Raw genomic sequence first — 17,798 nt, 5'->3', positions numbered from 1 at the left:
CAGCATCATCATGAATTTTGAATAGTTCAATTGGGATTTCATCAACTCCTGCAGCCTTGTTATCTGCAAGGCATCCTAGGGCCCATCTCACTTCGCTCTCCAAGATTTCTGGTTCCAGCTCATTGGACCAACTATTGAGATCATCACTGCTGTTAAGATCATTTCTGTATAGATCTTCAGTGTATTCCTGCCATCTCATCTTTATCTGATCTTCTGTTAAGTCCCTTCCATTTTTGTCTTTTATCACACCCACTTTGGCATGAAAGGTAACTTTTAGATTCCCAATTTTCTTGAATAGATCTCTTGACTTTCCCATTCTGTTATCTTTTTCTATCTCTTTACATTGCTCATTGTAGAATGTCTGCTTGTCTCTGCTTTCTTTCCTTTGGAATTCTGCATTTAGTTGGACAAATTTTTTCCGATCTCCCCTACCTTTTGCTTTCCTTCTTTCCTGGGCTATTTTTAAAGCCTCATAAGATAGCCTTCTTAGATTTCTTTCTTTTGTGGATATTTTTTCTTCCGGTTTCCTGGATCATATTGCAAACTTTGGTCCAAAGTTCTTCAGGCATTCTATCGTCCATCTCTATTCTCTCAAATCTATTCCTTAATTCCACTGCATATTCACAAGGGATATTATTTATGTCGTATCTGATTGGTCTGATGGTTTTCCCTCTTTTCATTAGTTTAATTTAGAACTTTGCAATAAGAAGCTCTTGGTCTGAGCCACAGTTAGCTCCAGTTCTTGTTTTTGCTGACTGTATAGAGCTCCTCCATCATTGGCTGCAAAGTATATAGTCAATCTGATTTCTATATTGTCCATCTGGTGATGTCCATGTGTAGAGTCGTGTCGGAGGCTGTTGGAAGAGGGTGTTTGCTATGACCAGCGAATTATCTTGACAGAATTCTACTAATCTCTGACCTGCTTCATTTTGAACTCCATGACCATGATCTTTTGGTTCCCTACTTTAGCATTCCAGACTCCTATGAGGATAGTAACATCTTTTCTTGGTGTTATATCTATCATGTGTTGAAGATCTTCATAGAACTGGACAATTTCAGCCTCTTCAGCATCCATGGTTGGAGCAAAAACTTGGATCACTGTGATGTTAAAGGAACACTATAGTCACCTAAATTACTTTAGCTAAATAAAGCAGTTTTAGTGTATAGATCATTCCCCTGCAATTTCACTGCTCAATTCACTGTAATTTCGGAGTTAAATCACTTTGTTTCTGTTTATGCAGCCCTAGCCACACCTTCCCTGGTTAGGATTGACAGAGCCTGCATGAAAAAAAAAATCTGGTTTCACTTTCAAACAGATGTAATTTACCTAAAATAATTGTATCTCAATCTCTAAATTGAACTTTAATCACATACAAGAGGCATACAAGAGGCTCTTGCAGGGTATAGCAAGCCATTAACATAGCAGGGGATAAGAAAATCTTAATTAAACAGAACTTGCAATAAAGAAAGCCTAAATAGGACTCTCTTTACAGGAAGTGTTTATGGAAGGCTGTGCAAGTCACATGCAGGGAGGTGTGACTAGGGTTCATAAACAAAGGGATTTAACTCCTAAATGGCAGAGGATTGAACAGTGAGGCTGCAGGGGCATGTTCTATACACCAAAACTGCTTAATTAAGCTAAAGTTGTTCAGGTGACTATAGTGTCCCTTTAAATGGCTTGCCTTGAATTTGAATTGAAATCATTCTGTCATTTATTGGCTTGTAGCCGAGCATTTCTTTGCCCACCCGTTGATTTACTATGATGACTACTCCATTTCTTCTGCGGGATTCTTGACCACAGTAGAAGATGTGATGGTTGTCTGATGTGAAATGTCCCATTCCAGGCCATTTGAGTTCACTAATTCCCAGGATATCGATGTTTAACCTTGTTATCTCATGTTTGATTACATCTAATTTGCCTTGGTTCATAGTTCTAACATTCCAGGTTCCTATGTTAAATTGTTCTTTGCAAACACACACTATCACTGATTTGACACACTGACACACTTACACACACATACACATTCTCTCGAAAAATTCATTTTATTTGCTGTTTTTATTTTTTATTTTAGCCCATCCACTCCAGCCTTTCTACCTTTGGGAGAGCTGGTGTAGGTCTTCTCCCTTGGGTCCAGTGGGGCTGCTGTTCTTCATGCTCTATAAGCACTTTTCCCTTGCCTACCCTTTAATGATGCCTGGGCCAGAGTGCTCCTAGCATTTCCACAGGGTACGTGAGGGAAGAGTGCAGAAAAAGCACAAAGATTACAACTACATTGCTACCCATCTAGTGCAACCCCTGGACACTGTACTTTTAAGGAGAGTAGGTACTCGCCCACTAGCTAAGCAGGTGCCTACTCTGCCTTACCACATAGTTGCCTGTCTCGTGGGAAAAAAAAGTACCTGGTCACACTCATGACCCTAGCAACACCTGTTTCTCTGCCACTGGCCCTAGCCACACTGAAACACCGAACTGTTTTTTAAACTTCCCTTATTGCACTGTTTGTTTAATTTAGAGTTTTTTATCTTCTGCTACAGGAACCTCCTCTATGTGCTTAAAATTCAATTAATAGAGCAGGAAATGAGAACTTCTAGAGCAAAACACACTGTGATGTAAAAATGTAATCTTGTTTTCTTTCATGATTTCATCCTTTACACCAGGGCTGTCCAACCTGCGGCCCCCCAGATGTTGCTGAACTACAACTCCCATGATTCCCTGGCTGTTTCATTGAAATAATCATGGGAGTTGTAGTTCAGCAACATCTGGGGGCCGCAGGTTGGACGTGCCTGCTTTACACACTGTTCTTAGATATCATCTTTTTTTGTCTTTAACCCCTTAAGGACACATGACATGTCTGACATGTCATGATTCCCTTTTATTCCAGAAGTTTGGGCCTTAACCTGCCTGGCGGTATTCCCGAGCGTGACTCGGGGTTAATTTTCGCTGCCAGAAGCGGTAACCCCGAGTCACGCTCGGGGTAGATAAGATTCACTTACCTCCGCCGCGATCCGCTTCGGGAGGACTGCCTCACAGCCCAGGCAGCCCTCCCACGGCAAATCAGGCCCCCGGGGGCCATGTGATCGCTCTCAAAGAGCGATCACATGGCCCTCTATAGCTGGCTGTGGATCTGCCAGCAGGGGGACTGTTTGAAATATCAGACAGTCCCCCTGCTGGTGGGAAGTATAAAAAAAATAAAAAAAGACAAGTGTAAAAATAAATTAAATATATTTTTATATATATATATATATATATATATATATAATATGTATATATATTATATATATAATAGATGTACATATATATATATTATATATAAATACGTATAATTAAAATAATAAATAAATAAAATAATAAAATAAATAAATAAAATATTGAAACAAAATTTAATATAAATTATATATGCATATGTAATTTCATTCTAACTGTATTTTGTTATTAATATATATATATCGGTAACAAAATACACTTAGAATGACATTCTATATATATCTATATATATATAAAATAGAAATAAGCGCAAATATATATATATATATATATATATAGATAAATACATATAATTACATAAAAGATTACATTAGTATACACGTAGAATTTAAATACCTATAAATGCATATATATAAAAATTCTACATGTATATTTAAATAATCTTTTAACGTAATTATGTGATTTGATTAATTAAAATTTGATTGACATGCCTGACATGGGGGCGGAACTGGGCGGTAATTCAAATGCAAAAAAATGGTACCGCTTTTGGTACAAAATTCCTGACATAATCATACCGCCAGGGAGGTTAATGGGTTCAACCAAAATCCCAGAGAATGAACCTGAAATGTATGCAACATTGACACCAACAGGCATTTCATAAAAAAAATAAAAAAATTCAGTAACAACAACAGCTTATTGAATTTGTTCTGGTGAGTAGAATCATTACCATCAGGCTTTTTGCTGTAGGCCCTGCCTTTTCAGAGAAAATGCAGTGTTTACATTACAGACTAGTGATAACTTCACTGGCCACTCCTCAAATGGCTGTTAGAGATCCTTCCTGGGTCATGGCTGCCTAAAATGCATCCAAACATTCAGCATCTCCTCCCTTTGCATGCAGACACTGAACTTTCCTCATAGAGATTCATTGATTCAATTCATCTCTGTGAGGAGATGATGATTGGCCCGGGCTGTGTTTGAATTGTGCTGGCTCTGGCCCTGATCTGCCTCTTTGTCAGTCTCAGCCAATCCTATGGGGAAGCATTGTGATTGGATCAGGCCACCACTTCTGATGATGTCAGCAGACAGTGAGCAGGTCAAAAGGAAACAGGGACAAAGTAAGCAGCTCCAGACTTGAATACAAGTAAGCTTTTACCATATTCAGGGAGTCATGAGGGGACCAGGGTGGCTAGATGGTGGTTTAACCCTATAGGGTCAGGAATACATGTTTGTGTTCCTCACCCTATAGTGCTCCTTTAAGTCATCTGAAATAATTACTCCTAAATCCCTTTCATTGGATGTTGAGGTTAGGACTCTATCAAATAAAATGCAAAGAGAATAAGTGATGTTTTACCAAGAAAGGTACAGTCAGATATTCTCTGGTTTCCCAAATAAACCATTCATATTTAATCTACCTCAGTTGGGAATTGAATCTGCAACCCACAAAGTATAAACAGTTTCTGATAATGCAATAGCCCATTGAGCGATCTCACCAGGCAGGAAGCAGTTTGACAACAGTTACAGCACACAAGTTGATGATCACAATTTAAAAATTGTGTCTTGAAGTCATGAAGAATATAGTCTCTCCTTGACTATTTGAAATTATACATCCCCTCCCAAAAACACCAAAAAAATCAGCATTTTTGACTTTTAAATATATTTTTCCCTTAGTCTCTAGACCAGAAGACTTATTTATTTATTTTTAAATCGATTTTTATTGAAACATAATTTTATATATAACAATAATCCATAGCCTATGCACAGGTTCAAGTTATATGCACAATCACGTAGTTAATTACATATCATAATAACATATTGCATCAAGATGTCATATACTTGAGGCATAAGCCTAGAATAACAAACAATAACAAAGATAAAAGACCAGAAGACTTAAATGCTTACTATTAACTTTTGGAGATTAGCTCCTGGAAGTATAATTCTATCTCAGACAGTGTCACTGGCTAATGTCAATTCTGTGTCATTTTTTATTTTTTTAACAAAATTGCATTCTTATGCTAAGAGCGGTCAGCTGACACTCTCAGCTAATGACAACTGCATCGACTTCCAGCTTCTTCAGCTCTGAAAAAGCCAGCACCCGGTAGGAGAGGAGACCAGGTGTCTCGTGAGGACCCAGGCAAGGGGTCAAACTGTTACTTAATGGTTTGCCCCTGTAACGGAGCCACTGTTCTCCAGTTGAGCACTCCAGTTAGGCCAGCTTCCTCAATGCTAGCCGGGGACGCTGGAGCACTTCAGACCCAGTAACCAAAACTGAACTGAAGGTCTCTTCATACTGCTGTCCTGGATAGTGCATACGTGATTATAGCTCTCTACAGTGGTTATAGCTCTGGAGACCCTTTCTCCTGTAAAGCAGAGATTATAGATAGCTATTCCCCATGCATTAGTCAAGACTGAATGTGGGGGAGTAGAATGCAGCTTTATTGAAGACACAGGTATTAATAAACAGAAATGTAAATTCCTACACCGGTGGGTCCTTGTAACGAGTATATACCCCTACACGCAGGATCCAGCCTAACAGAAGACAGTACAGAGGAGAGATACGTCTACCGGACCTTAGAGTGGCCGGACTCGACGTAATAGGATAAGACAGAGTCAGGAACGATCCGAGGTCAAGGGCACAAAGAGACAGCGAAAACGAAAACTAGCCGGGGACTGGTACACAGGAATCAGCAAGCCGGCAAACAGTACAGAATAGGATAAAGCGAAAACGAAGTCAGAATACAAAGCCAAGGTCAAATACGGAGAAACACAACTGAACACAACAAGCACTAAAGGGAACTGTAGCAGAAACCACGATAGGGCAAGGAACTAAGGGAAAAGGGTAAGTATAAGTAGCCTTCAAACTAATATGATTGGCTCCTGTCACTTCCACTCCCCCAACAGGTAAGTGTATGGGGTGATTGGCATGACAGGAGCCAATGGGAGCCTTTTTGCAATTTAGGCTCCCACTGTCTCTTTAAGAGCGTGCCCGAGATTCGCGGCGCGCTCTTAGCTGCAGGCGGGACACGTGACCGCTTCTCGCGGTCACTGCCCGCCTTCCTGTCTGAACAGTCGGACGAGCCGCGCGCGGCTCGTGCAGCCGCAGGACCGCGCGCGGCTTGAAGAGAGGACCGCGTCCGGCCCCCGGATAAGGTAAGTACCGCTACAGTACCCCCCCCTGAGGACACGCCCTCCGGGCGGGCAGGACCAGGCCTGGCAGGAAAACGCGAATGGAAAGAACGTACAAGGCGGGGAGCATGAACAGTATCCGCAGAGATCCAACTGCGCTCCTCAGGCCCATAACCCTTCCAATGTACCAAGTACTGAAGCCGACCCCTAAGAAAACGAGAGTCAATAACAGCAGATACTTCGAACTCCTCATGACCCTCCACAGAGACAGGAGGGGGAGGGGGAGTATGCCGGGTATAGCGGTTGCGTACGTAAGGCTTCAACAAAGAGGTGTGAAATACATTGGGTATACGCAAATTCTTAGGCAGACCCAAGGCATAAGAAACGGGATTAACCTTATGTATAATGCGATAAGGACCAATGAAGCGGGGAGCCAATTTCATAGAAGGCACCCGGAGGCGAATATTCCGTGTGGAAAGCAAAACCCTGTCCCCCACAACATAGGACGGAGCCGCTCTGCGATGCTTGTCAGCCTGAGCCTTCTGGCGGGCAGCAGAGTCCACCAAAGAACGCTGAACCTGCTCCCAAGTATTACGCAAACCAGCCAAATGCTCATCCAGAACTGGCATGCCCTGTGAGGAGAATGCAGCCGGAAGAACAACGGGATGCTGGCCATAGACAACGTAAAAAGGGCTTTTGCCGGAAGAATCATGAGTGGCATTATTCCGAGCAAATTCAGCCCAAGGAAGCAGGTCAGACCAATTGTCCTGATGGTGAGACACAAAACAACGGAGGTACTGCTCAAGAGACTGGTTGGCACGTTCAGCAGCTCCATTAGACTGGGGATGGTAAGCGGAAGAAAATGAGAGGGAAATACCCATCTCCGAACAAAAGGCTTTCCAGAACCTGGAAACAAATTGGCTACCCCTATCGGATACAATAGATAAGGGAATACCATGTAATCGAAACACTTCTCTAGCGAAGATAAGAGCCAATTCCTTGGAAGTGGGCAACTTGCGAAGAGACACAAAGTGAGCCATTTTGGAAAACCGATCTACTATCATTAGGATGACTGTGTTACCATTCGAAGGGGGTAATTCAACAATAAAATCCATTGATAGATTAGACCAAGGTCTCTCGGGAACGGGTAACGGATGCAACAGCCCACAAGGAACTCTACGAGAAGTTTTCATACATGCACAAGTAGTACAAGCACTTATATAGTCAGTAACATCCTTACGTAAGGTATCCCACCAGAAATACCGAGAAACGGCTGACACTGTTTTGGAAATACCAGGATGTCCAGCAGTCTTAGTATCGTGATAAAGTGACAGAATATCCCGTCTCTCGGGAATGTCAACGAACAATTTATCATTAGGCCTCTCGCTGGGTGCCATGCCTTGTTTCGCTTGTATGGCCTGCAAGAGGGACGAGGAAATAGACAATATAGTAGTTGCTATTATCCTGTCTGGGGGAATGACAGGAGTGACATCAATCTCCTGTTTGTCAATAGTCTCGAATTGTCTGGACAGAGCGTCCGCTTTGGTGTTCCGGTCACCTGGCCTATAGGTGATTATATAATTAAAATGAGACAAGAACAGTGACCACCTAGCCTGCCTTGAAGACAATCTTTTAGCTTCGCTAAGGTAGGATAGGTTCTTATGATCTGTAAATATGAGAATAGGATCCTTAGTTCCTTCTAGCAAATGTCTCCATTCTTTGAGTGCTAAAATGATAGCAAGGAGTTCGCGATTACCCACATCATAATTCCTCTCTGCCTTAGACATTTGTTTAGAAAAGAATCCACAAGGATGCAATGGCTTGTCAGGAGACTCTCTTTGGGATAAGACAGCACCTACCCCTATATCGGAAGCATCAACCTCAAGTATATATGGCAATGAGGGGACAGGATGCTGTAAAATAGGGGCAGAGGCGAACGTAGTTTTAAGAAAGTCAAAAGCCTGAAGTGCCTCAGTAGACCAGACACGTGTATTGCCATCCTTTTTAGTCATACGAGTAATAGGCGCTACTATAGACGAAAAACCTTTGATAAAACGTCTATAATAATTAGAGAAACCCAGAAAACGCTGGATGGCTTTCAGACCTTGCGGCAGAGGCCATTCTATGACTGCAGCGAGCTTCTGGGGATCCATCCGAAAACCCTCGGCGGAAATCAAATACCCTAGAAACTGGACCTCGGACTGGTCGAATAGACATTTTTCTAATTTGCAATAAAGACCATTAGCAAGAAGGGTCTTCAGAACTGTTGTAACATGTCTGTGATGAGCGTGAATGTCAGTAGAATATATTAAAATGTCATCCAAGTACACAATAACAAATGAGTGAATAAAGTCCCTTAAGACATCATTAATAAATTCTTGGAACACTGCTGGGGCATTGCAAAGCCCAAATGGCATGACGGTATACTCATAATGACCTGACCGAGTGTTAAAGGCTGTCTTCCATTCGTGGTCCTTTTTAATACGTATCAAATTGTATGCTCCTCTAAGATCTAATTTGGTGAATACCGTAGCATGTTTGAGCCTGTCAAACAATTCTGTTATTAGAGGTATAGGGTAAGCATTTTTGATGGTGATCTTGTTAAGACCTCTATAATCAATGCAAGGTCTTAAATCACCTTCTTTCTTTGATACAAAGAAGAACCCCGCTCCAGCCGGAGAAGAGGATCTTCTAATAAATCCCTTGTCTAATGACTCTTTAATGTACTCCTCCATGACACGGTTTTCTTGAACCGATAGGGGGTACACCCTGCCCTTAGGAGGTATAGTACCAGGCAACAAATCAATAGCACAATCGTAGGGTCTGTGAGGCGGTAATTTGTCAGCCTCTCTTTTATCAAAGACAGTCTTTAAAGTTAAATACTGAGAGGGTATTGTCGTAGATAAAGGAGGAACAGTAGGAACGTTAATAGAATTCACAGGCGTGACTTCAATAGTACATGACTCATGGCAGGCTTCACTCCATGATTTTATCTGCCCTGTCTCCCAGTCAAAAATGGGATTGTGGGCACGTAACCATGGATACCCTAACACCAACTGTGAAGAGGGAGAGGTGATGACCTGGAACCGAATGGTTTCATAGTGTAGAACCCCTGTGTACATGTGTAGCGGTGTAGTCTCGTGAGTAACAACAGGAGATATCAATGGTCTACCATCTATGGCCTCAACGGCCAAGGGTATCTCCTTCTCTCTGATGGGAATATTGTTTCTCTTTACAAAACCAGAGTCTATAAAGTTCTCGGCTGCCCCAGAATCAACCAGGGCGTCTATGTTTTCAACTATACAACTCTCTCCCATATGTAAAGAAACAGGGAGAAGCAGTCGGTTAGGAGGCAATGTAGGAGACTTAGAAATCACACCCAAGGCCAGTCCCCTATAAGGTCTTAGGTGCGAGAGTTTTCCGGGAGCAGAGGACACTCCTTTACCATATGGTCTCTCTTACCACAATATAGGCAGAGTCCCTCCCTTCTCCTATGTAATTTCTCAGTATCTGAGAGTTTGGCAACCCCTAATTGCATAGGTTCCTCTTCAGATACTTTAACACTCTCCGGTATATTAACTCTGGGTTGAATAGGTGTAACAAAACGTCTATTCCTGTTCTTAGTATAGAGCCTGTCACGAATCCTATTATCTATATCGATGAGGTAGTCAATAAGGTCCTCTAAGGCAATAGGAAGCTCCTTAGCTGCTACCTCATCCAATATAGAGTCTGATAAACCTTCCATGAAGGCCGTAGTTAACCCATTATTGGTCCAATCGACCTGTGAGGCAAGGGTACGAAACTGTATAGCGTAATCAGCCACAGACCTAGAACCCTGTTTAACCCTCATTAATGCTCTAGCGGCATTCTTAGACCTTTTCATAGTATCAAAAGTTCTGCGAAAAGCTGTTAGGAAACTGTGAAAGTTATGCACCATAGGTCCATTAGCCTCCCAAATAGGGTTTGCCCATTCAAGTGCTTTGTCGGTAAGTTGGTGCATAAAGAACCCAACTTTAGACCTCTCTGTGGGAAATGAACGTGGATACATTTCAAAATGAAACTCTATTTGGTTAATGAACCCTCTGCATGTCTTAGAATCCCCTCCATACCTAGGAGGAGGCGTTAAATGTGCTGTAGCGTTAGGCATAGTCGATACTTCAGGAAGCAGGGGTGCAGGAGGGTTAGGTGCGGTTGCTGGAATGGTTCTAGCTAAGAGCGTCTGGAGAGCCTGAGCTATTTGATCCATACGGTGATCCTGCTCTACAAATCTAGCCTCATGGGTCGCCATCTGTTGAGCTAAATCTGCGGGGTCCATGGCCCTATCGTAATGTAACGAGTATATACCCCTACACGCAGGATCCAGCCTAACAGAAGACAGTACAGAGGAGAGATACGTCTACCGGACCTTAGAGTGGCCGGACTCGACGTAATAGGATAAGACAGAGTCAGGAACGATCCGAGGTCAAGGGCACAAAGAGACAGCGAAAACGAAAACTAGCCGGGGACTGGTACACAGGAATCAGCAAGCCGGCAAACAGTACAGAATAGGATAAAGCGAAAACGAAGTCAGAATACAAAGCCAAGGTCAAATACGGAGAAACACAACTGAACACAACAAGCACTAAAGGGAACTGTAGCAGAAACCACGATAGGGCAAGGAACTAAGGGAAAAGGGTAAGTATAAGTAGCCTTCAAACTAATATGATTGGCTCCTGTCACTTCCACTCCCCCAACAGGTAAGTGTATGGGGTGATTGGCATGACAGGAGCCAATGGGAGCCTTTTTGCAATTTAGGCTCCCACTGTCTCTTTAAGAGCGCGCCCGAGATTCGCGGCGCGCTCTTAGCTGCAGGCGGGACACGTGACCGCTTCTCGCGGTCATTGCCCGCCTTCCTGTCTGAACAGTCGGACGAGCCGCGCGCGGCTCGTGCAGCCGCAGGACCGCGCGCGGCTTGAAGAGAGGACCGCGTCCGGCCCCCGGATAAGGTAAGTACCGCTACAGTCCTCCATGTAATGCCTTTATAGGCTCAGAGCTTCAGGCGTGCAGAACGGCTATGTTTTTAACTGCAGGGTTGAAAAGAGGGCACATGGCACCCAGACCACTTCATAGAGTTCCTTTAAATATTATGTTGTGTAGAGAATCTTGTGATAGTTTCACATTTAAGTGTTGAAAATAGGTAGAAACAATAAAGACACAAGCATTCAAGCTACAGTCATTGTCAAACCTAGAATCATTTTACACAGCAAAAAGTGGTTGAGTTGTTTAAATTGGGTTCATGTCTGAGCAGTAGACCTTCCCAGGTTATAGTATTAGTTTGACTGACAGGTATTCAAACTTCTTCTCAGCATACAGGCTGTATACATTCCTAGAGGTATCACATGAGGATTGAAATAAGTACGCATCCATCCCACGTGATCTCTTTACCAGTATCAGGCAATGCTAAGCATACATAGTAAATATAGAACATAATACAAAAACTGTTGAAATGTAGACGTTAAAGTCATATTTTTATAAGTTTCATATGAAGTAGCATGTAATATGTGCATGCATCTGGTGAGTCTTAAAATGTATACAAATATAAAATGCAGAATATGTATTTGTACACTTAGAATTTAACTTACATATAAAATATAACATACACATAAAAATTAAATTATGAAAAATGCATCTAAATATAAAATATATGCATTGTTGAGAAAAAGCATTAATAATATAAATTCGACTCATGAGCTAGTAGAGTTATGGCGTCATCTAGTGGCAGAATTAATGTGTGCAAATTTGTAAACTTTTATCTTCTGTAGTTGCTGTGACTATGAAGCATGTAGGAAACTGTACTACACTGTCTCAAAGCACCTGGTAGAAGCTCTAATTTTTATTTAATAGAACATTTTATTTAATAGAACAGTACAGTTACAGGCCCATATGAACATTCGTGTTATCTTAAAGGGAGTTGTGACTTCCCAAGATTTTAATATAATGTTTACTTATCCCCTGCATTTAAAATGTATTTGTGAGTTGTAAAAAAATTAATATTATTTAAAAATACAGCTTAATAATATAAATACTTGCAAAAACATAACATACAGGGATATAATTTCTAATTAGTGGGGTAATAGCTGCTTGATCCAAGGAGACATCTGACTGCTATTTTGGGGTCAAGAAGGAATTCTTTCCTAGTTTGTTGCAAACCTGGAAGCGCTTCAGACTGGGTTTTTTGCCTTCTTTTGGATCAACAGCAAAAGCATATGTGAGGAAGGCTGAACTTGATGGACGCAAGTCTCTTTTCAGCTATGTAACTATGTAACTATGTAACTATGTAGCTTTATTCTACAATTGTGTGCATCCATCTCAGCTCACTGTCAATCATTGTTCAAGCTCAGTCCTTCGCAAAGCAGAATTCACGGAAGAGGATAACATTAAAATCTGTGTATGTCTACCTACACTTTATTTGCAATGTGTGGACTGGCCATGTATACATTAAATAGGATTGTGGTGTGGTCATTTGCTAACTCTTTAATATAAATGTAAAAAAATTGACCATCACAGTAAAAGGAGGTTAACACAGCTGACAAACAATTTTTTATGTTTTATTCAATGGTGCAATTTCCAGAAAAGTGTCAGTTCCCCTTCATGAGTTATGCATTAAAAGTTTGCAAAACGCATATTTTTAATTACATCTCTGATTTTACACAGATTATGGATTATTCTTTTTTAGCATTGAGATATTTTTTTTGTTCTCATTTTTTTTTTAAATTATTATTTTTTGCTTCTACATAAAATGTGTTATGGAGTTAAACAATCTCCCCAGCCAGCCTGTACTCAGTAAGGTGCCTGCACAGCCTCCCGCTTGCCCCTGCTGCTAAAAATCTGCTCCCCATTGCTGGGTAAACTGAGGGACAGGTAAAGGGCCTTCCCAAAGACCCCACTAGGCTGCCCCTCAGTGCGCCTGTCTGTGTGGCTGAAGGAAATCGGCAGAGCTTCTGCCAGCAGATCAGCATAGCCTGTGTTACAGGCAGCATATCCAGCCTCTAAGGATAAGAATTCCCTCCTCTCTGGCCATAGGTAAGACTCAGGGAGAGGGGAATATTTTTTTTTTTAAACGTATATATATATATATATATATATATATATATTAAATTAAAAAATATTTAGTGTCTCATCTCCCTCCCATTGCCCCTTCACAGCGTCTATTTCTCCAACCTGTTAACAACAAAAGCCCCTATAACACTCCCTTTACCCCTGCTCTTAATACAACTCCTATTACCCCCAGGCACCCACTACAACCCCTAACCCCAGGAACACACTAAAGCCCCTACTCCCTGCACCCACTAAAGCCCCTATCTCCACTGCACCCACTAAAGCACCTATCCATGATCAACCACTAAAGCCCCTATCCCCACTGCACCCACTAAAGTCCCTAACCCGCTGCACCCACTACAGCTCCTGCAGCACCTACCCCCCTACGCCCACTAAAGCCCCAACCCTTCTGCACCCACTACAGCCCCTGCAGTCCCTACACCCACAAAATCCTCTACCCCCTGCTCCCACAACATCCTCTAAGCCCCTGCACCCACTAAAGCCCCTACCTCTTAGCACCCACTACAGCCCCTACCCCCTGCACCCACTACAGCCCCTGCACCCACTTAAGCCCCTACCCCTCCTGCATCCACTACAGCCCCTACCCCACTGAGCCCATAACTTCCTCTACCCCCTGCACAACATCCTCTACCCCACTGCTTGCACTACAGCCCCTACCCCCTGCACCAAATAAAGCCCTTACCCCTTATAAGCCATTATCACTGGATAGGCTTGGATAGGAAAAAAAACACTTTTGATAAAGCCTACCCAAGGAGAAACACGTTAAGTGTATTGTTTATATCTTTTAATCATTATTTTATTTTATTATATATTGCATTACTTTTATTTTTTTAATATTAAAGTACTTTTTTAATTGGACCTAACTTTGCTGCTGTTGGATTGCTTGGAGCTATATCCCTGGTGGGGATCATACCACCCAAGCTCTTTGGATTGAGCAAACTGGAACTTGCTCATTAGCATGTGAGTGGGTTTAACTTATTTATATCTGCTTACACTCCTTTTTTACAGTGTACACTATTGTGGTTCTGTTTGTTTATTACCACATATACATGGACAGAAGAATTGATATTTACATCTGTATCCTTGAGTGCGGATCATACCAATTCAAGCGCTATCAGAGGAGCCAGGTTTTACGGCTCCATTACACGTTAGTGTACATTTTATAGTTTTTACCTACCCTTGCTCCATAGCTTTACATACTTTACCATATACTATATTTATTTGTTTTATTTTCTATGAGGATACCCCCACCACACCTATAATTTGAAGAATTACCTCTGCACTTGATCCATAGGCGGGGATTATTCCACCCAGACGCATACACTGGAGCTGTATTGAAGCTCCAGGAAAGTGTGAGTGCACATCTTTTATTTTACCTATCACCACTACATTTTTAAATACTACACTATTATTTCTTCTCTGGTTCTCTTCACATATACCTTGTCAAGGATTACTGGAGCGCATGTGTAAATAACCTTCCAGTGCTGTCTTATAGAAAAGCATTGGATTGGCTGAGATCATCTAATTTTATTATCTCAGCCAAGGAGGCAATATGGGGGAGGGATTAGCCATGAGGAGGTATTAAAAATAAAGTATTTTTAGGCTGAGGACCTAAATGACTATTATAAACCTATATAGTGTCAGGAATACAAATTTGTATTACAGACACTGTAGTGTTCTTTTGAGGTGGCTTGTAGTTTTTAACATCTGGTTTGTAATTTAAGACGCAAAATTTGGAGGCCTACATACTTCATACAAACACATTGCCATAATTCACACACACACCCTTATTCATACTTCCATGCTAAACAAACACACATATCAATACTACCCTATTTAAAAAAAGCAAAAAAACATGTATTTAAATATACTCTGAATCCACATATCCTGACACTACACACAGACATACATACACCACTTACACTAGAGCTCACATTAAAGATACACACAGAAACATACATTCAATTTACATACACATACAATCAAATACATAGTACATCTACACCAGCATATATATTGGTCTGCAGGGGGCCCAGGCTACTGTCAGTCTGTCCCTGGTAGCATGTTGGTGTCAGCCAATGCCTTGGCTCGGTATGGAGGGAGAGTCTCTAGATTTTGCTGCACGAGGAAGGTACGTCAGGGAATCATCTCCGCCTCTCCACGTCTGAGAGGGTGTCTGCTTGTGGGACTCATGGACCTGGACTATGTGGGGGCTTTGGGTGGGCCTCCGCCAGACACAGATGCCGAGTCTCCGACATTGTGGTTTGTGCGTTGCGGCTTTAGTCGGAGCGTCCCTTCCCCCCTGTGGGTCAGGATTAAGCTGTACGGATGCTTTTGAGGACGCTTTGCCAAAAGAGGTCCAGGCTCTCCGTGGTTCTCGCCATTTTGCATTCTTCCTTGTTGCTGGGGCTGTGAGGTCAGTGTTCAAGCTACTATCTAAAAGCTTCTAGCCAAAATCTCTCAAATACCTGTCAAGGCGTTGCAGCATGCCGTCAACCAAGCCCGGTAGGATCTTCTCCAGTCTGTGCAGCTCGTGCCCCTGCTCAGGGAGCTCGTCTGCCATCTTGAGTGTGTCTGCTGGGTACCCCATGTGGCCGGTGTTGGTTGTCTGAGTGTAGCTTGAGTATATGCAGCTAGCCAGGGGGGACTGGGATAACCGCAGCTGGTTCATAGGGGAAAGGGAACAGCACTAATTGAGTTTCTCACCACCAGTCAAAGAAGTAGAAGAGCGTCCGCCTCTCCTCCGCCCGGTCATTGGTAGGCCGCAAAGCCTCGAGGCAGGGTTTTCAGTGGTGGAGAAGCCCATGAGAAGTATCCCCAGCATCACCAGTGTTTCAGGAACAAGCATAGTTGTGCTCTGCGTACAGGTAAGTTTTTGACTTGGTCTGCTTAGTAGCCAGGCTCCGCCCCTCCATTTTTTATTTTATTTTATTTTATAAGTTCAACGGAAATTATGGATTTTTATTTGGTCTTTTTTGGGGCTGACTAAAAGTTTTAAGAAAAAATTAGACATCTAATGGCTAGTACAATTTTTTTTATTTTTTTTACAGGTATTTAGGTTTATTGCTTCCTCCCTCACTATTGTTAGGGTGAGGGGCTAGGTAGGCTTTTAGAAACATAGAGCTCTCTCCTGCTGCTCATTTAATTTTGAGTGGGGTGACTAGAATCTAGGGGATCCGTCACCTTGAGGGGTATTTTTACGACAATAGGTCCGCCTCCCTTTTGTCATAAAGGCCGCTGCTCATGTGTGGGTTCCGGGGGTTCCCCCCACCCTATTGCCCTCTCCTGACGCTCATGGGTGGAGGGGAGGGGAGCAGCAGGTCCCCCATTTAGTTTAGTGGCTCTCACTCTCATTGCGCAAGTGGGGACTTGGGGGGACACTATGTCCCCTTCGTTTATTGTTATAGGTGCCCCACTAAGGGGCACTTTATTAGAGGTGTGGGGGGGGGGTCTTTTAATTACAATAGTGAGCAGTCACTGGCTGCTCACTGTTTAGAATACATGCCCTTACTTGTGGTATAACAAGTAAGGTCAGAAGGGAGATTTTAATCTCCCTTAATTACTAATATTAAGTAAACTTGACTTAGTATTAGTAAATTGGGCTGAAAGACGATTTTTTTACTAAGTGGCTGCAAGATGCAGCCGTGGGACGGATAGGATCAGAATTTAATTTATTCAAACACGAATTGCGTCCTAACACGAATGGACATACTGTTCTCTGTTGTTTTGCCGGTGTTCAAACAGCAACTGTAGCAGCAGGAGCAAAGGTGAAAATTGTGTGAAAATCTCTATGACCACAGGAAATTAAGCGGACTTAGCGCCTCCTCTGGGTCAAAGATGGTCATCTACTTTGTCGTATGTTTTAAAGAAAACTAGATCAGTTGTATTCACCTAATTTTAAGACCTGTTAAGGAACAGATGATTGTTGTTTTGTCCTAATATGTAAAACCATAGAATTCAAAGATGGTGTACTTTACCCCCATGACTGTATATGGGTTTCTGAACTCATTATTTTAGAACTAAAGAATTGATCACCAAACAAATGCCACATATGTAAATTGTATATGTGAGAGTTACATTCTATAATGTGAACTATAACCTTCTGTAAAAGAGCAGAGCCCTTGTTGTCATTTATGAAACTGGCTTGTTCCTCTGTAAAATGTCACACATTTTGAATGTATATTTCTAATCCGTTTAACCAGACTGACCTTTGACTTTGTAAATAAGAGATGTTTAATATAGTTAATGGGTTTATACATTACATTTTAAACAAACAAGTGCTCAACCGCATATTTTAAAATACACCAAGAATGACCTTTTATCATGCATCATCCTCTCAACAGCCTCCTTCATTTGTGACACATCATGGTCC

At 42.0% G+C, this 17,798-nt stretch overlaps 1 pseudogene; it reads right to left on the bottom strand.

The window, feature by feature from the left end:
- Positions 1-470: 470 nt before the first annotated feature.
- LOC134612175 (craniofacial development protein 2-like) lies at positions 471-15,989 on the bottom strand (annotated as a pseudogene).
- Between the last annotated feature and the right edge of the window lie 1,809 nt (positions 15,990-17,798).

This window comes from Pelobates fuscus, chromosome 5 (genome assembly GCF_036172605.1).
Source record: "Pelobates fuscus isolate aPelFus1 chromosome 5, aPelFus1.pri, whole genome shotgun sequence".
In the NCBI taxonomy this organism is placed as follows: domain Eukaryota; kingdom Metazoa; phylum Chordata; class Amphibia; order Anura; family Pelobatidae; genus Pelobates; species Pelobates fuscus.
The sequence above is the reverse complement of the archived record's forward strand: the minus strand, read 5'-3'. Positions and strand labels throughout refer to the sequence as shown.